General features: G+C 45.2%; 1 protein-coding gene and 1 long non-coding RNA gene across 2 annotated transcripts in view; one reads left to right on the forward strand and one right to left on the reverse strand.

Moving 5' to 3' along the window:
• Window positions 1-1060: 1060 nt before the first annotated feature.
• On the reverse strand, window positions 1061-3703 carry LOC135568901 (uncharacterized). The gene is made up of 2 exons (XR_010462761.1): window positions 3480-3703; window positions 1061-2244 (listed from the first exon to the last, which is right to left on the reverse strand). It is a non-coding gene; the product is annotated as an uncharacterized LOC135568901 (long non-coding RNA).
• Window positions 3704-11032: 7329 nt separating this feature from the next.
• The window catches only part of LOC135568902 (low-density lipoprotein receptor-related protein 1-like), a gene marked incomplete at its 3' end in the record, with an annotated part of 88147 nt that continues 78772 nt past the window's right edge, over window positions 11033-20407 (forward strand). Inside the window, exon 1 of the mRNA XM_065015689.1 lies at window positions 11033-11542. The remainder of the gene's footprint in view (window positions 11543-20407) is intronic.

A 20407-nucleotide genomic window follows, 5' to 3' on the forward strand; every position in this document is an offset into this window, starting at 1 on the left:
GCATGGACTTATTTCTATTACAGCATATTGGATGACTGTCATTCATTTTCCATTCACCCAGCTCAATGTAACATCGATAGGTTTAGGCTACTTATTTATACTCAAATTTTCCCTATACCCATCATGAGGTTGCTGCAAACTCGCATATGAATTAAAGTTTACAACATACATTAGGTGCTCAGGTCGAGAGAAATTTCAGTCATCAAGGTGACAGACATTGACACATTCAATACCGCCTTGCACACTCTTGCCTGGATCTAGCTGATCTAGGGTGTAATCATTTATCCAAAGAGAGATTCTACTGGACAAATATAGGTATGTTTATCCCCATTTAGATCCGTTTGCTTCCGTTTAAGAAATGTTTTTCAACAAAGTCAGCGGATTGAATATACCCCTGATCACACGCAAACACAGTTCACTTTCACCACATACAGTACATACAGCATGATCCCTTTGATCATTGGATAATTTCTTCTCGCACCTACATGCTCTCCTCCTCTCACCTTTTCTCTTTGCTTGTGGACATCAGTACACAACACATCAGCTGTCTGTGACCAGTCGAAAAAACCTTTCCAAGTTAACCTTTCATATCATAACCGCTACACACAGCCTACATCATTGTCACCATATCATAAGTCATAGTCAACATTGCTACTAGAACTAACGCCTTAGAAAACCTCCTAAAATCATGCAGTATAGTGTACAGTGTACAGTCAGCAAGGAATTTAGCAGTTACACCGGCGAGCAAAGGGGGCAATAAATTACAGTTTTTTTCCAACTGCTTACACACGTTTTCAAAACTGTCTCCTTTTTTTCAAAACTCTACACACAATTCCCAAAACTGCACACACACAAATGCAAAATGCCTCACATCTCCTTCAAAATGTAACACTGCTTTCATAATAGTACATTTTGGGATATACCATGTAAACACTGTTGTTATAAATCTAAAGCTCTTTGGTCTTTCATAGGCTTATATCTACATTTCAATTTAATGTTCTACAGTGAAAGTAATCTGCTGAGAGGGGTAACAAGTACACTGTAAACACCAATGCAAATGTAGAAACAGAAAATATTTATTCGGCCAAACACTACTGTTGTATACAGTAGCATACAACAAAACCATAAACATATGCAAACCAAAAGTATATTCTTTAGAATACAGTAAAGAACACAATTGTGTGTGTGGGGTCCCGGGGGGACAGTCCAGGAATTGGTAGGGGGGGGCAGTCACCAGTGCTAAGCTACCCTTCATCTCTTCTCCGGCCTGGGTCTGGCCACAATACTTCATCCACATCACAAGATACGTTTTCTCTTGCCAAACATCGAGGGAAGTATCTCCTAGCGTGGCGTATTCAACCTTGGACAGAGGCACCCTCTATGTCCCCACATGCGTCCTCCATTGCCTGGAAAAGCGGCATGCGGGCATAGGGTTGGCGATCATACACTTTCCAGCGCCGTGACGGGAAGAATTCCTCTATGGGATTTAGAAAAGGTGAATATGGGGGTAGGTACAACACTACAAATTGTGGATGGGTGGCAAAGCAGTTTTGGACCAGAACAGCCCGGTGAAAACTAACATTGTCCCATAAAACCACTAATCTAGCAGGCTCCTGATCTGGATCAGGGACAAGCATTGTGTAAATTGCATCCAGAAAAGTGAGCATATGGCCGGTGTTGTACGGACCCAGTGTGGCATTGTGATGGAGGACCCCATTTTGAGTGATGGCAGCACACATAGTTATATTACCCCCACGCTGTCTGGGGACATTGGTAAATGCCCTCTGTCCTATTACATTTCTTCCGCGGCGTCTGGTTGAAGCCAACCTCATCCACATAAATAAATTAATGGTGAATTACATGGGCATCCAGCTCCAATACTCTCTGTAACAGACAAAAGGATATACAGATGAGTAAATATGGTATGTCTGAAGTACTGGAAGTAGTGTTGCATACATACCTCTGCAAAGTCATGTCGCATATTCTTGACTCTGTCAGAGTGTCTCTCAAATGGCACCTTGTAAAGTTGTTTCATCGTCACTCGGTGCCGTTGGAGGATGCGTTGTATGGTCGACAGGCTTACAGCATTGATGTTGTTAAATATGGTGTCATTCTTCAAGATATGCTCTCTTATCTCTCGAATCCTAATTTGCCTTGTTGGCCAAAACCATATTTATAATTGCAGTCTCTTCTTCATCTGTAAACAAGCGTCCTCGTCCTCCATGATGTCTTTGCCTTTCCACTCTGTACAGAATTCAAACACAGTGTTCAGCGTAGGAACTGTAAACAATGTACAAAACAATGTAGTACAGCATGATAACCAACCTCATTCATTCAATGCAGTGCAGTAAATGGATGGCTTAGAGTTACAAATGTGTATGCAATACTATGCAGTCATACGTATTTTACAGTACATTACTTTAATGCTAAATTAGTCATTATATAGTTGTATACATGTTCTCATTTCTGAAGGTTCGAATTATGGACGCCACTGTAAATCGACTCAAGGACTCTCAGTCCAGCCTCTCTCATGGTCAAATCGTGGTTGATCACATGATCAACAAGTGTTGCCCTAATCTCATCAGAGATGGCTCTCCTGCCTTCTCTTCTTTGCCCTCGTCCTCTTCTTCCTCTTCCTCTCCCTCCTACTCCTCTTGCTCTCTGTCCATTGTTGGCATCCATTGTTCAAAACAGGTCATCTGACCTATGACCTATTTATAGGCCTATACTACAGTAAAGCAGTAAAGCAGTGATTACAGTAAAGCAGTGATTAGTTAGTGATCAGTTAAGCTATTAGTGTTTGCACATGTTTGCACATGTGAGGAGTGTGTGTGGTGAATAAGTGTAGCATTTTGATTGGTTGTGTTTGGAACGGGGAAGTGTGTTATACATATCTAGTAGTCTGTTGGATAAGAAGTTATTTTAGCTACACTTTCAATGTCCCACTATAGTTTTGTTGAAACAGTGCGGCTTGGTCATGTATTTATTTTTTGACAGAGTAACTACCTGACATGTTTGCTGTAACTAAGAATAAACAGTGTTGGTAAACAATCAACATGTTAAATATAGGTGTGTTGAGAACAACGGCTGCTTTCCCTCTCATTATTCTCTCCTGTCTGTTAACCGTTTATTTAACTAGGCAAGTCTGTTCCACTGGATGTCATAAGGTGAATGCACCAATTTGTAAGTCGCTCTGGATAAGAGCGTCTGCTAAATGACTTAAATGTAAATGTAAATGAAAAGGAAAGCAAGTCACTTCCTGTTAGATTTTTGTGTTTTAGGTTGAGAATTGTGTGTAGTATTTTGAAAAAAGTGTTTTATGCAATTGACAACTGTGTCAAAGGCTGAGAAATAGCTTATGGTTTTTCACATTTGGTGTGTAGTTTTGCACTTTGAGTGAGAGGTTTCAAAAATCGCGTGACATGAAAAGATTTTGTGTGTAAGCAGTTGGAAAAAACTGTAATAAACCAAAAGCTTACCTTGACTTGGAAGAGTTCCAGTGTTGGATAGCCATAGCCAGCCATAGCCAGCTAGCTAACATAGTATCCCTCTTTGTTTGACCTGAGTGTTTGATTAGGTTTAACCATCTAACGGTATCTGCATTCAATAGCTAAGTAAGTGAAAGTGAATGTAAAAAAAATAGGAAATATAGATAGCTCCCTCTCTCTCCCTCTTGCTCTTTCCCTTTGAGTCAACTATACACCACATGTTAGGCACTGCACTGCACTGCAAGCTGTAGCTTATGCTTTCAGTACTAGATTCATTCTCTGATCCTTTGATTGGGTGAACAACATGTTAGTTTATTCTGCAAGAGCTCTGATAGATTGGAGGATGTCCTCCGGAAGTTGTCATAATTACTGTGTAAGTCTATGAAAGGGAGTGAGAACCACGTGCCTCCTAGGTTTTGTATTGAAGTGAATGTACCCAGATGAGGACGGAAACTAGCTGTTCTCCGGCTACACTACAGTGCTACCGTACAGAGTGCTGTTGATGCTCTATAGACCTTCATTGCAAAACAGTGTCACGACTTCCGCCGAAGTTGGCTCTCCTGCCTGTTCGGGTGGTGCTCGGCGGTCGTCGTCACCGTCCTACTAGCCACTACCGATCCCTTTTTTGTTTGTCTATTGGTTTTGTCTTATTAGTTTCACCTGTGTGTATTTTAGTTTAATTAACGTCCTTATATGTAGTAGGTTGTCCCGCCCTTGTTTTGTGCGGGATTGTTTTTGTATTCATGTCATTTGGTGTAGTGCTTGTGTTTTATTCTCCGGTCTATTTTTGATCCTGGTTTGGATTATTCACCCTGTGTGTTGGGTTGACCGTGTTTTTCGTGCGCCGGAGAATAAACTGTCAAATATCTGAAACCTGCTCTCTGCGCCTGATTCCACCCACCTTGATAAAACGTGACAGAATCCCGCACCACCATGGAATCAGCAGGAGCAGCCGCGTCTCCTCTCCCATCGATGGAGGAGAGGGTCCTCCATCACACCAGCGTGCTTCACCGGATTGGTTCTGCCATGGACCAAATGATGGAGAGGATGGATCGATGGGAGAGGAGTGGCCTCCCCACCTCATCTCTAGCACCCCCTTCTACAGCACCTCCTGTTCCTGCGACCACATCTGGCTCCGGGGCTCTTCGGCTGACACTCCCACGGGAGTATGACGGAACGGCGACTGGGTGCCAGGGTTTCCTCCTTCAACTGGAACTATACCTGGCATACCGTGCGTCCTGCTTCCTCCGGAGAGGAGAGCGTGAGCGCCCTCGTCTCCTGCTTGACTGGGCGAGCCCTCGAGTGGGCCAACGCAGTGTGGAATGGTCCGGACTCGGCGAGGGATAATTACCCAGAGTTCACCCGCCGATTCCGAGCTGTTTTTGACCATCCACCAGAGGGTCGGGCGGCGGGTGAACGGCTGTTCCACCTGCGTCAGGAGATGAGGAGCGTACAGGACTTTGCTCTGGAGTTCAGGACCTTGGCCGCAGGAGCAGGATGGAACGACAGGGCCTTGATCGATCATTTCAGATGCAGTCTCAGGGAGGACGTCCGCAGGGAGCTGGCATGTCGGGACACCACATTCACACTGGATGAACTCATTGACTTGGCTATCCGTCTCGACAACCTGCTGGCTGCCCGCGGGCGTTCGGATCAGGCCCTGTCGTTTCCACTTCCCAGCCCTCCTGCCCCTATCCCTATGGAATTAGGAGGGGCGACTTCGAGGGGGACCGGAGGAGTGTCCTCCTGCACCAGTTGTGGTCGACAAGGGCACACGTCCGATCGGTGCTGGAGGAACTCGTCTGGGAGTCGGGAGGGCAGGCGGAGCACTGCTCGATCACCCCAGGTGAGTAAGCACCAGACTTACCCAGAGCTTCCTGTCGGTCATGTGTATGTGTTGACTTCTTTCCCTGGGTTTTTTCCCTCTCTACAGCATAAGGCGCTAGTCGATTCAGGCGCAGCTGGGAATTTCATGGATCGTGGGCTTGCGTTAAGGCTAGGGATTCCCCTGGTGTCGTTAGACCTACCTTTCCCCGTGCACTCCTTAGATAGCCGACCATTAGGGTCAGGAGTAATTAGGGAGGCTACGGTGCCGCTGGACATGGTAACGCAGGGGGATCATAAGGAGCAGATTAGTCTGTTCCTTATAGATTCACCTGCGTTTCCAGTGGTGTTGGGGGTTCCCTGGTTAGCTCAACACAACCCGGTGATTTCCTGGCGACAGGGGGCTCTTAAGGGGTGGTCAGAGGAGTGTTCAGGTAGGTGTATAGGAGTTGCCGTTGGTGCGACTACGGTGGAGAGTCCAGACCAAGTTTCCACCGTGCGCATTCCCTCTGAATATGCCGATTTGGCTATCGCCTTCAGTAAAAAGAAGGCGACCCAATTACCACCTCATCGTCGAGAGGACTGCGCGATAAACCTTCTGGAGAACGCTGCACTTCCTAGGAGTCACGTGTATACATTGTCCCAGGAGGAGACAGTAGCTATGGAGACATATGTTGCTGAATCGCTGGGACAGGGGTACATTCAGCCCTCCGCATCACCCGTCTCCTCGAGCTTCTTTTTTGTGAAGAAGAAGGATGGAGGTCTGCGTCCGTGCATTGATTATAGAGGTCTAAATTCCATCAAAGTGGGGTTTAGTTACCCACTACCTCTCATCGCTATGGTGGTGGAATCATTTCACAGGCGTGCTTCTTCACAAAACTGGACCTGAGGAGCTCGTATAATCTGGTGCGTATCCGGGGAGGAGATGAGTGGAAAACCACATTTAGTACTACATCTGGTCATTATGAGTACCGCGTCATGCCATACGGGTTGAAGAATGCTCCAGCCGTCTTCCAATCCTTCGTAGATGAGATTCTCCGAGACCTGCTTGGGCAGGGTGTGGTAGTGTACATCGATGACATCTTGATCTATTCTGCCACACGCGCGGCGCATGTGTCTCTGGTGCATAAGGTACTTGGGCGACTGCTGGAGCATGACCTGTATTGTCCTGGGGTATCGTATTTCCACCTCTGGGGTGGTGATGGAGGATGACCGTGTTACAGCCGTGTGTAATTGGCCGACTCCGACCACGGTGAAAGAAGTGCAGCGGTTTTTAGGGTTTGCCAATTACTACTGGAGGTAGCTGGGGCCGCAGTGTGTGGGGCCGTTCAAAGTCCTGAGGAGAATAAACAAGGTGTGTTACAGGTTACAACTTCCTAGGTATTACCGTATTAACCCCTCGTTTCATGTGTCTCTCCTCAGGCCGGTGGTGGCTGGTCCCCTGCAAGAAGGTGAGGTGCCTGAGGTCCCTCCGCCCCCTATGGACATCGAGGGGTCCCCGGCGTACACAGTTCGGGGCATTCTGGATTCGAGACGCCGGGTGGGGGGCCTACAGTACCTCGTGGACTGGGAGGGGTTACGGTCCGGAGGAGAGATGCTGGGTTCCGGTGGGGGACATTTTGGACCCTTCTCTCCTGAGAGATTTCCACCGCCTCCACCCGGATCGCCCAGCACCTCGTCCTCCGGGTCGTCCTCGAGGACGGTGGCGGCGTGCTGCGGGGGCCGCGCGTCAGAGGGGGGGTACTGTCACGACTTCCGCCGAAGTTGGCTCTCCTGCCTGTTCAGGCGGTGCTCGGCGGTCGTCGTCACCGTCCTACTAGCCACTACCGATCCCTTTTTTGTTTGTCTATTGGTTTTGTCTTATTAGTTTCACCTGTGTGTATTTTAGTTTAATTAACGTCCTTATATGTAGTAGGTTGTCCCGCCCTTGTTTTGTGCGGGATTGTTTTTGTATTCATGTCATTTGGTGTAGTGCTTGTGTTTTATTCTCCGGTCTATTTTTGATCCTGTGTTGGATTATTCACCCTGTGTGTTGGGTTGACCGTGTTTTTCGTGCCCGGAGAATAAACTGTCAAATATCTGAAACCTGCTCTCTGCGCCTGATTCCACCCACCTTGATAAAACGTGACAAACAGTGTGTTTTAATCAAGTATTTTGTGGCATGTGAATATATTTGATATAGTTTTATGTAAAAGAGATAACTTTTTTAATGTGTCACTATTTGCATATTTCTGAAATTCACTCTTCCTCCCTTGAGGAGCCTCTACTATTCTCTGATAAGTTACCTCTCTCTGTTTCCGGAGTTAGAATGTACAAATTAACGATGCAATAATATAAACACATCAAATCAGCAGAACTATTTCATTACCTGTGCTTTTGTTATCAGTATTTAGATGACTAACTAGACAACTAAAGGAGACCATCGTGTTAACCACTATTTAACCACACCGGCAGATGGGTTTTCAAGATCAACACAGATACCTTTCAAAGTATCCCATAAATCCTCTCACCAGCTTGCTGCTTCCTCCCCTAGAGAATGAATTGTCATTCCACTCATGTGAAGACAGTGAAAAGATAGAGAAGAACAGACAAACAGAGGAGGACGACAGGGGTAAAGCAAGATCCAAGTCCATTTAATTAACCTATTAAAGTGACACACTGCCCTGGTAATTTAATATTGTGTGTGTGTGTGTGTGTGTGTGTGTGTGTGTGTGTGTGTGTGTGTGTGTGTGTGTGTGTGTGTGTGTGTGTGTGTGTGTGTGTGTGTGTGTGTGTGTGTGTGTGTGTGTGTGTGTGTGTTTGTGTACACGCCTGTGTGCATGTGTGTATGTGTGACAGGCTGTCAGAAGACTAAAAGCTTTTGAGAGACATTGGCCTCTCTCACTAAAGTGTTGCTGCCTCCGCATTATTAGGGTTTATCCATCTACTGAGATAGAGAGACAGCTACAGCCTGGTGGAGAGAGAGGGGAGAGAGACAGACATGGAGAGGGAGAGGGACAAAGAGAGAGACACTCTCTCACATACACACACACACACATACAGCACATGTAGAGACAGGGGGTTGCACATTAGGAAAGTGAGCTGAAAGACCATAATTAATTATACTTTTGTTTTACATTTTACATTGTACTATTCTTGTCATGTAGCAGACATTTTTGCCCAGAGTGACTTACAGTTAGTGTATTCATTTTTAATTAACTAGGTAGGACAACCATCTTACCACAGTCATAGTAAGTAAAACGTTCTTCAATTAAAGTAGCTATCAGTAAAATCATTGCTAGTAAGAAAAGACAAGTGCAAGAGTTAGATTCAGTGGGACCCAAGTGGCTGAGGGGGTTTCGGTTGGGTAGTTAGCTAAGGCGCTTCTTACATTTTAGCTAGTTCACATGAGCTTGGTCAACGTTGTCAATATGTTTTTCGAGCAAGCCAGACTGTTTTAGCACCTCATACTCAATTGTGTAGTTGTGAAAGCCAATTAGGGGGGTAAGGCACTTAATTGAGCCAGTCTAATGGTATTTCACATTTTTTTAACCAAATAGTAGAGTCCATCGATGTTGCAGGTATCAACTAAATCCTTCGAATATTACAGTGGCTCGTCTAAGGGCTCATCAAATATAACATGAACACTTGTTAAAATGGCATAACATCTCTTACTGATTGATGCTGACCATCAAACTCTTATTCCAAGGTCTCTCCCACTCTGTTGAGAAATCTAATGCAATAGTAACTTGAACCTATTTCAAATGGCTTGGCTTTTGTTGTTCTTGGTCCTTGGTCTTGTTTCACAACCACCCTGCTGGGTTTCGAGTGCTATGCAGGCAGGGTAAGCATTTCCAGTCTATAAGGAGTTGTGATAATTACCCCCAAAAGTTGCCAGTAATTGGTTTCTTTTGCTTGGCAGTCAGACTACTTTCAGTTGCTGATTTTTTTGTCTCGGGTGCCATTATCTCTCAATCTGAGCAACAGCACATGTTGTGAGTGTTCACTCATGTCAGACCACAATCCCATGCAGACAGGCCCCAATGCAACTGACCACTACTTAAAAACAACAGAAATCCAAGTACAGTCGTATCTCCTAAAATGACTAATTTTCCTCATGCAGACTATAATGTTTATTATATATTTGTATTATGATTATGATTATAGCCTGCCTACAGTGCCCTTTCATGTGGAAAATGAATACAGTATAGATAGAACTCCCCTCACTCTGGTATTCCTAAAATGTGAAACCATAGAGCAAGGCAAAATCATTGTGTTGTTGGTTTTATGCCTTTAAAAATCAGCCATTTCCCTAAATGCAGTCTAGTTGGAGTGGAAATATCTCCTTCCTCCAAGCTGATCTGGGCAGTCAGTGTATACTAGCTCAAGCCAACAGATGTCAGAAAGTAGAACACAGCTGAACTCTCCTGTTGCTTTCTGGTGATTTATACGTCTTGGGCGGGGACCTGGGCCTTGTGTGGATTATAAAACCCTCTCTTAGAGATTTCTCTGAAAATGGGACTGAGCTTTTAAAATATACCTCTGGTGAGTAGCCATCCTAGGCTATTAATCTTCCTCCGTGTACATACATAAACATTGTGTTAGGGTATGCAGTTTTTAGCATGTACTGCTCAACACAGTTCACAGTTAATTTTTTATGTATTATGGGATGTTTTAGCCCCCATCCCAGAAACAAAGTTTTCTACTGTTTAGATAGAGTCCTGAAAACAGTGCCAATAAATTATACATCTGGAAATATGACTATGTTAACACTTCTGAAATATGCACCTTTACCCAAACATAAATAGATCAAAATTATGTCATGTTTTCGTAAATGTGTTTCTCTGTTATGACACAAACAAATCAAGGTTACCGTGCCACTGTAGGCCTATCTATACTGAAAAAATATATAAATGCAACATGTAAAGTGTTGGTCCCATGTTTCATGAGCTGAAATAAAAAAATCCCAGAAATGTTCCATACACTCAAAAAGCTTATTTCTTCAAAATGTTGTGCACACATTTGTTTACTTCCCTGTTAGTGAGCATTTCTCATTAAACAAATTATTTAATCCATCTGACAGGTGTAGCATATCAAGAAGCTGATTAAACAGCATGGTCATTACACAGGTGCACCTTGTGCTGGGGGACAACAACAAAAACTTTAAGCTGCAGTTCTGTCACACAACACAATGCCACAGATGTCTCAAGTATTTATGTCTGTAATAAAGCCCCATTGTGGGGAGAATGGCTGGGCCTGGCTCCCAAGTGAGTGGGCCTAAGGCCCTCCCATGGCTGCACCCCTACCCATGTGAAATGTGAAACCCTTAGATTAGGGCCTAATTAATGTATTTCAATTGAATGATTTCCCCTGTATTTCAGGGGATTCTGTGGAAAAACTTGGCATCTGGAACAGCTTTTGGATGAGGAGTTGATTATGCCACTAGCATTTTAATGAAAACATATTATATCCATTTGAGACATCTAAAAATCGATGCCACTATAATAAACATACACTCATCGCCCTCTAGTTTGATTCGTGGAAATTGTCACCGAAAAGTATTTGGCCAATGGTCGCCTAGCACGCTGAATGCTCGTGGACAGAGATGTGGCCCAGCCATTGGTATACCGACGTCACAAACATCAGCCCGTTTAACGGATTGAGGCTCACTCGCGACTCATTCTGTGTTACCACCAGCAACAAAGGTGGTGGTGTTGGGGAACGACAAATTGCTATTACTTGTTTTTCCTGCAGTTGCTGTCAGAACTGTATCGCCGGCTATCACGGAGAACAAAGAAAATGACACCCCCTTATGGTTTGGGCACATAGACGCTGTCTCTCCCTTGCCTTCATGTGCAGCAAAACTAACAGATAATTCCAACTAGCTAGGTGACATGGTATCCATATATTAAATGAATCCGTAGCATTCCAGGGGCTTGAGAAGCCTTGGCTTTAGCTCTGAGAGAATACGCCGTTTTTATTCTCGTTGCGGGCACAAAGCCCTTGCAGCTCCGTTGCGCATCAGAAAGCGCATGTCAGAAGAGCATCGCAAGAGCACGGCAACATTTCGCGGACTGCCTGCGAACTCCCGCTTGATGGGACTTAAAAGCTGTGGTGTACGAGTTTTATTTCGTTTGAAATATTCCAAACAAGACAATGTTGCGCGCCGCAGCAAACACGCTGGTGCTTGGGTTGCTTTTTTGGATTCTTGCACAGTTTGGAAGTAATCGTTCCAGCCAGAGCCATCGATGGTAAGCAACACTGGTTTGCAAGTATCACCTTAACTAATTGTCTTTTACGCGCCTGGCCTTACTGCCTCCTCTTGAACCACTTTCAGAAAATACCGTTTGAATCGCTTAGGCAGAAATTATCGCAAATAGCCTTATGTTTGTCCGGTACATTGCTACATGGAATACACATTTGCGCTCAAGTGGTTAGGCTGTGGCAATTTAGTTTATCAATCAACACAGACACTCTGTGGAGGTGTGACGTGAGCAGCAAGGAAAGTTACTTATTTGTGTATTCTACCAGCCATTGGAATGAACATCTGTTATCAATTGCCACAACGTTGAATAATCGAGTTATTTTGTTGCGAATGTTACATTGTGATATTCCTCACAGAAAACGATGCGATACATTGTCACACCTGCATTCATGTAGCTTGGTCTTTGGTTACAGACCAAATGTAATCAGTCATTAAGTAGCCATTCATTAACATATGACATGAAGATGAGGGTTGAGGCTACTATGTTGCAACTGCTTACTGGCGTCCACTTTCAGCTCCTTATCAATATCTAATTAGTACTGCATTGGTTGTCGTTAAATCGGCTACCTCTCGTGAAATACCTGTAGCCTACCAGTTTTCTTTACTTGATTTCATATAGCCTGTGTTGTGTAATTTAAACGGCAAGGCCTGCTTATTTCATGAGCTTGCTCAGTTTATTTTCAGCAGAAACACCAACGCAGCTGCTTTCCTAAAGAAAGCGTTCAGGCTTAAAGCCTCTGTATTCCAAGTCACAACTCCTCACCCTGTCTCTTTTTATTCAATGCAACATGCTGATGAGGGTGATAAGCATGAGGCCTTCTGGAAGGCTAACCAACTTTAAAACAATATATAAGCCGAAGGAGTTTGCAATTGCCTGACGTCTGAGTGGCTCCAGAGGAGCCTTCTGTGCTGCCCATAACTTTTTTATACATTAAAGCGACACCCAACCTTGATTGGACACCCCAAATTACTAGCGTACACTTCATACAGGAAAAGGGCGTGTTCAACGAGGTGTCAGACTTTAAGAATGATTCTTGAGTTAGCCAGTTGCAGTTTTTGTCCCAGCACTGCTAAACATACGTTATTTCTGTTCAGGGTAATGCATTGTTGGTACCATAGCATGTTTGTATGCCCTAAAGCCCTCCTTTATAATTTAGGTACTCATTATCTATTCTAAAGAACTGCTAATCACAGATTTTGGGTTTGTCTGGAAAACATTTAGGAATTATCATCTGGGACTCATAATTGCAATGTAAGTCATTTAGTTGGTGATGGATAATAAATTGACCATACTGGGGATCTACATGCCTCTTCAAATCAGGCTTTTCTCTTCATGAAGCCTTTGCCGCATCCTTGTTCAGATACTGTATTGAAGACCAAGGTCCTGAACCATCAACACCCTGTGTTTAATTCGACCCCAAATGCACTTTCTTCTCAAGGGAAATCTCATCTAATAGTCTGAAATCGTCCATTGAGAGCTGTTAATATGGGGGCGCTACTTCCTGCAGCTATGGACCTTGACACAGAAAAATGTCATGTCATGCTGTTTTTTACCCTGTTTGTAAAACATAGTAGGCAGCACTTGGGCTGTGTCTCCTCCTATGTCAGTGATGTACTGTAGTCACCTGCCTTGGCCAATGGGCTGTGTCTCCTCCTATGTCAGTGATGTACTGTAGTCACCTGCCTTGGCCAATGGGCTGTGTCTCCTATGTCAGTGATGTACTGTAGTCACCTGCCTTGGCCAATGGGCTGTGTCTCCTCCTATGTCAGTGATGTACTGTAGTCACCTGCCTTGGCCAATGGGCTGTGTCTCCTATGTCAGTGATGTACTGTAGTCACCTGCCTTGGCCAATGGGCTGTGTCTCCTCCTATGTCAGTGATGTACTGTAGTCACCTGCCTTGGCCAATGGGCTGTGTCTCCTCCTATGTCAGTGATGTACTGTAGTCACCTGCCTTGGCCAATGGGCTGTGTTACAGGGAGCCCTGTTAAGAAAATGGACATTCAATTGAAGCCCCAATTTGGGGCATTTCTTCACTGCAGAGGTGTTAAATTTACATCACAAGCTTGTTGACATCCCAGAGCCAAAAGGGGTTTGAAAGGGAAGGGGACGAGAGACCATATGAAACAGAGGGCCATTCCCCCTCACCCCACCCCTTCCAGGAACATCTGGATAGAGAAAGGTCATTCATCTGGGAGGTATGTGGAGTGTTGGGGATGGGATGTGTGGGGTGAGCGGGATGGTTACCCCTCACTCACTCACTCACTCCAGATGGAGTTCTCAGTTCTTCTTGGTGTTGACAGTCAAGATGAGGAAGGAGGAATGATTTGCATAGACTGATGAGAGGAGCCATGAACGTGAAAATCTTAATACTTAATGTTGACTGTACTGGGCAAAGGAGAGTTCTGCAGTCTCCCATTCTTGCCTCAACTCTCTTTCTCCACTCCCTAGTCCTGCCTCTCTGCTCCAATACCATGCTCTTGTCCAAGTTGACTCAATGCACTCAACCCTCAGTTAACATGGTGCTCCATTTATACAGCTGCCTGGCTATTTACCTAAGCACACTAGCTCAGGACTTGTATTGCAGCATGCCAGCCGCCTAGGTGGACTGGAATAGTGTGGGCCTGGTGCTCGCGGGATGTGGGACATATTCATTTTATTGAATAAACTTTCATACACATGTGGCACCACTTACAAGGGATGGGTGACATCACCCCATAATGGAAATAACTATCAGGATTACGGTATAAAGCATATGAGCACTCCTATTATACTGAACAAAAATAAACGCAACATGCAACAATTTTACTGAGTTAGAGTTCATATGGAAAACAAATACAAATAATTCATGATTCATAATCTGTGAATGTCACATGACTGGGAATACAGATGAGCATTTGTTGGCCATAGATACCATAAAAAAAGGTAGGGGTGTGGATCAGAACCAGTCCGTATCTGGTGTGACCATTTGCTTCATGCAGTGCGACACATCTCCTTCACATAAAGTTGATCAGGCTGTTGATTGTGGCCTGTGTAATGTTGTCCCACTCTTCAATAGCTGTGCGAATTTGCTGGATGTGAAGGTCATGAAAAAACAGGGACATTTTCAGCTTCCAGGAATTGTGTACAGATCCTTGCGACATTGGACCGTGCATTATCATGCTGAAACATGAGGTGATGGCAGCAGATGAAGTGCACTACAATGCGCCTCAGGATCTTGTTACGGTATGTAAAATCAAATCAAATGTTATTAGTCACGTGCCGAATACAACCGGTGTCGACCTTACAGTGAAATCCTTACTTACGAGCCCCTAACCAACAATGCTTTTTTTTTTAATACGGAAGAATAAGAAATAAAAGTAACAAGTAATTAAAGAGCAGCAGTATAGTAACCATAGCGAGACTATACACGGGGATACCGGACAGAGTCAGGGATACCGGACAGAGTCAGGGATACCGGACAGAGTCAGGGATACCGGACAGTGTCAGTGTTTTCGGGGGCAACGGTTAGTTGAGGTATTTTGTACATGTAGGTAGGGTTATTCAAGTGACTATGCATAAATGATAACAGAGTAGCAATGTGATGTACTGGGCCATTCACACTACCCTCTGTATTGTCTTGCGGACGGAGGCTGAGCAGTTTCCATACCAGGCAGTGATGCAACCAGTCAGGATGGTGCAGCTGTAGAACCTTTTGAGGATCTGAGGACCCACAAATCTTTTCAGTCTCCTGAGGGTGAATAGATTTTTGTTGTGGTATGCTTGGACCATGTTGGTGATGTGGACACCAAGGAACTTGAAGCTCTCAACCTGCTCCACTGCAGCCCCATCGATGAGAATGGGGGCATGCTTGGTCCTACTTTTCCTGTAGTCCACAATCATCTCCTTTATTTTGATCACGTTGAGGGAGAGGCTGCTGCCTTGGCACCACATGGCCAGGTCTCTGACCTCCCTATAGGCTGTCTCGTCGTTATCGCTGATCAGGCCTACCAAAGTTGCGTCATCGGCAAACTTAATGAAGGTTTTGGAGTCGTGCCTGGCCGTGCAGTCATGAGTGTACAGGGAGTACAGGAGGGGACTGAGCACGCACCCCTGAGGGTCCCCTGTGTTGAGGATCAGTGTGGAGGATGTTGTTACCTACACTTACCACCTGGGGGTGGCCCGTCAGGAAGTCCAGGATCCAGTTGGAGAGGGAGGTGTTTAGTCCCAGGGTCCTTAGCTTATTGATGAGGTCTGAGGGCACTATGGTGTTGAACGCTGAGCTGTAGTCAATGAATAGCATTCTCACATAGGTGTTCCTTTTGTCCAGGTGGGAAAGGGCAGTGTGGCGTGCAATCGAGATAGCATCATCTGTCGATCTGTTGGGGCGGTATGCAAATTGGAGTGGGTCTACGGTTTCTGTGATAATGGTGTTGATGTGAGCCATGACCAGCCTTTCAAAGCATTTCATGGCTACAGGCGTGAGCGCTATGGGTCGGTAGTCATTTAGGCAGGTTACCTTAGTGTTCTTGTGCACGGGCACTATGGTGGTCAGCTTAAAACATGTTGCTATTACAGACTCGGAGAGGTTGAAAATGTCAGTGAAGACACTTGCCAGTTGGTCAGCGCATGCTCACATTACACTTCCTGGTAATCTGCCTGGCTCTGCGGCCTTGTGAATGTTGACCTGTTTAAAGGTCTTATTCACATCGGCTGTGGAGAGCATGATCACACAGTCGTCCGGAACAGCTGATGCTCTCATGCATCTTTCATTGTTATTTGCCTCAAAGCAAGCATGAAGTAGTTTAGCTCGTCTGCTAGGCTCGTGTCATTTACATTACATTTACATTTAAGTCATTTAGCAGACGCTCTTATCCAGAGCGACTTACAAATTGGTGCATTCACCTTATGACATCCAGTGTCACTGGGCAGCTCTCGGCTGTGCTTCCCTTTGTAGTCTGTAATGGTTTGCAAGCCCTGCCACATCCGACGAGAGTCAGAGCCGGTCTAGTATGAATCGATCTTAGTTCTGTATCGACGCTTTGCCTGTTTCAAATCAAATCAAATCAAATTGTATTTGTCACATACACATGGTTAGCAGATGTTAATGCGAGTGTAGCGAAATGCTTGTGCTTCTAGTTCCGACAATGCAGTGATAACCAACAAGTAATCTAACTAACAATTCCAAAACTACTGTCTTATACACAGTGTAAGGGGATAAGGAATATGTACATAAGGATATATGAATGAGTGATGGTACAGAGCAGCATACAGTAGATGGTATCGAGTACAGTATATACATATGAGATGAGTATGTAGACAAAGTAAACAAAGTGGCATAGTTAAAGTGGCTAGTGACATAAGAATGCAGTCGATGATCTAGAGTACAGTATATACATATGCATATGAGATGAATAATGTAGGGTAAGTAACATTATATAAGGTAGCATTGTTTAAAGTGGCTAGTGATATATTTACATCATTTCCCATCAATTCCCATTATTAAAGTGGCTGGAGTTGGGTCAGTGTCAATGACAGTGTGTTGGCAGCAGCCACTCAATGTTAGTGATTGCTGTTTAACAGTCTGATGGCCTTGAGATAGAAGCTGTTTTTCAGTCTCTCGGTCCCAGCTTTGATGCACCTGTACTGACCTCGCCTTCTGGATGATAGCGGGGTGAACAGGCAGTGGTTCGGGTGGTTGATGTCCTTGATGATCTTTATGGCCTTCCTGTAACATCGGGTGGTGTAGGTGTCCTGGAGGGCAGGTAGTTTGCCCCCGGTGATGCGTTGTGCAGACCTCACTACCCTCTGGAGAGCCTTACGGTTGAGGGCGGAGCAGTTGCCGTACCAGGCGGTGATACAGCCCGCCAGGATGCTCTCGATTGTGCATCTGTAGAAGTTTGTGAGTGCTTTTGGTGACAAGCCGAATTTCTTCAGCCTCCTGAGGTTGAAGAGGCGCTGCTGCGCCTTCTTCACGACGCTGTCAGTGTGAGTGGACCAATTCAGTTTGTCTGTGATGTGTATGCCGAGGAACTTAAAACTTGCTACCCTCTCCACTACTGATCCATCGATGTGGATAGGGGGTGTTCCCTCTGCTGTTTCCTGAAGTCCACAATCATCTCCTTAGTTTTGTTGACGTTGAGTGTGAGGTTATTTTCCTGACACCACACTCCGAGGGCCCTCACCTCCTCCCTGTAGGCCGTCTCGTCGTTGTTGGTAATCAAGCCTACCACTGTTGTGTCGTCCGCAAACTTGATGATTGAGTTGGAGGCGTGCATGGCCACGCAGTCGTGGGTGAACAGGGAGTACAGGAGAGGGCTCAGAACGCACCCTTGTGGGGCCCCCGTGTTGAGGATCAGCGGGGAGGAGATGTTGTTGCCTACCCTCACCACCTGTGGGCGGCCCGTCAGGAAGTCCAGTACCCAGTTGCACAGGGCGGGGTCGAGACCCAGGGTCTCGAGCTTGATGACGAGCTTGGAGGGTACTATGGTATTGAATGCCGAGCTGTAGTCGATGAACAGCATTTTCACATAGGTATTCCTCTTGTCCAGGTGGGTTAGGGCAGTGTGCAGTGTGGTTGAGATTGCATCGTCTGTGGACCTATTTGGGCGGTAAGCAAATTTGAGTGGGTCTAGGGTGTCAGGTAGGGTGGAGGTGATATGGTCCTTGACTAGTCTCTCAAAGCACTTCATGATGACGGAAGTGAGTGCTACGGGGCGGTAGTCGTTTAGCTCAGTTACCTTAGCTTTCTTGGGAACAGGAACAATGGTGGCCCTCTTGAAGCATGTGGGAACAGCAGACTGGTATAGGGATTGATTGAATATGTCCGTAAACACACCGGCCAGCTGGTCTGCGCATGCTCTGAGGCGCGGCTGGGGATGCCGTCTGGGCCTGCAGCCTTGCGAGGGTTAACACGTTTAAATGTCTTACTCACCTCGGCTGCAGTGAAGGAGAGACCGCATGTTTTCGTTGCAGGCCGTGTCAGTGGCACTGTATTGTCCTCAAAGCGGGCAAAAAAGTGATTTAGTCTGCCTGGGAGCAAGACATCCTGGTCCGTGACTGGGCTGGGTTTCTTCTTGTAGTCCGTGATTGACTGTAGACCCTGCCACATGCCTCTTGTGTCTGAGCCATTGAATTGAGATTCCACTTTGTCTCTGTACTGACGCTTAGCTTGTTTAATAGCCTTGCGGAGGGAATAGCTGCATTGTTTATATTCGGACATATTACCAGACACCTTGCCCTGATTAAAAGCAGTGGTTCGCGCTTTCAGTTTCACGCGAATGCTGCCATCAATCCACGGTTTCTGGTTTGATGGTTTGTCGGAGGGCATAGCGGGATTTCTTATAAGCTTCCAGGTTAGAGTCCTGATCTTTGAAAGCCGCAGCTCTAGCCTTTAGCTCAGTGCAGATGTTGCCTGTAATCTATGACTTCTGGTTGGGTTATGTACTAGAGGTCGACCTATTTATGATTTTTCGACGCCGATACCGATTATTGGTGCACCAAAAAAGCCGATACCGATTTTACATTTTTCTATTTTTTTAATGTATATTTAAAATGTATTTTTAATGCATTATTAAAAAATAAAAAATAAATATATATATATATATACACAGTGGGGCAAAAAAGTATTTAGTCAGCCACCAATTGTGCAAGTTCTCCCACTTAAGATGAGAGAGGCCTGTAATTTTCATCATAGGTACACTTCAACTATGACAGACAACATGAGAAAAAATATCCAGAAAATCACATTGTAGGATTTTTAATGAATTTATTTGCAAATTATGGTGGAAAATAAGTATTTGGTCAATAACAAAAGTTTATCTCAATACTTTATATACCCTTTGTTGGCAATGACAGAGGTCAAATGTTTTCTGTAAGTCTTCACAAGGTTTTCACACACTGTTGCTGGTATTTTGGCCCATTCCTCCATGCAGATCTCCTCTAGAGCAGTGATGTTTTGGGGCTGTTGCTGGGCAACACGGACTTTCAACTCCATCCACAGATTTTCTATGGGATTTAGATCTGGAGACTGGCTAGGCCACTCCAGGACCTTGAAATGCTTCTTACGAAGCCACTCCTTCGTTGCCCGGGCAGTGTGTTTGGGATCATTGTCATCCTGAAAGACCCAGCCACGTTTCATCTTCAATGCCCTTGCTGATGGAAGGAGCTTTTCACTCAAAATCTCACGATACATGGTCCCATTCATGCTTTCCTTTACACAAATCAGTCGTTCCTGGTCCCTTTGCAGAAAAACAGCCCCAAAGCATGATGTTTCCACCCCCATGCTTCACAGTAGGTATGGTGTTCTTTGGATGCAACTCGGCATTCTTTGTCCTCCAAACACGACGTGTTGAGTTTTTACCAAAAAGTTATATTTTGGTTTCATCTGACCATATGACATTCTCCCAATCTTCTTCTGGATCATCCAAATGCTCTCTAGCAAACTTCAGATGGGCTTGGACATGTACTGGCTTAAGCAGGGGGACACGTCTGGCACTGCAGGATTTGAGTCCCTGGCGGCGTAGTGTGTTACTGATGGTAGGCTTTGTTACTTTGGTCCCAGCTCTCTGCAGGTCATTCACTAGGTCCCCCCGTGTGGTTCTGGGATTTTTGCTCACCATTCTTGTGATCGTTTTGACCCCACGGGGTGAGATCTTGCGTGGAGCCCCAGATCGAGGGAGATTATCAGTGGTCTTGTATGTCTTCCATTTCCTAATAATTGCTCCAACAGTTGATTTCTTCAAACCAAGCTGCTTACCTATTGCAGATTCAGTCTTCCCAGCCTGGTGCAGGTCTAAAATGTTGTTTCTGGTGTTCTTTGACAGCTCTTTGGTCTTGGCCATAGTGAAGTTTGGAGTGTGACTGTTTGAGGT

Source organism: Oncorhynchus nerka, unplaced genomic scaffold (genome assembly GCF_034236695.1).
Source record: "Oncorhynchus nerka isolate Pitt River unplaced genomic scaffold, Oner_Uvic_2.0 unplaced_scaffold_891___fragment_1, whole genome shotgun sequence".
NCBI classification, from domain to species: Eukaryota; Metazoa; Chordata; class Actinopteri; order Salmoniformes; family Salmonidae; genus Oncorhynchus; species Oncorhynchus nerka.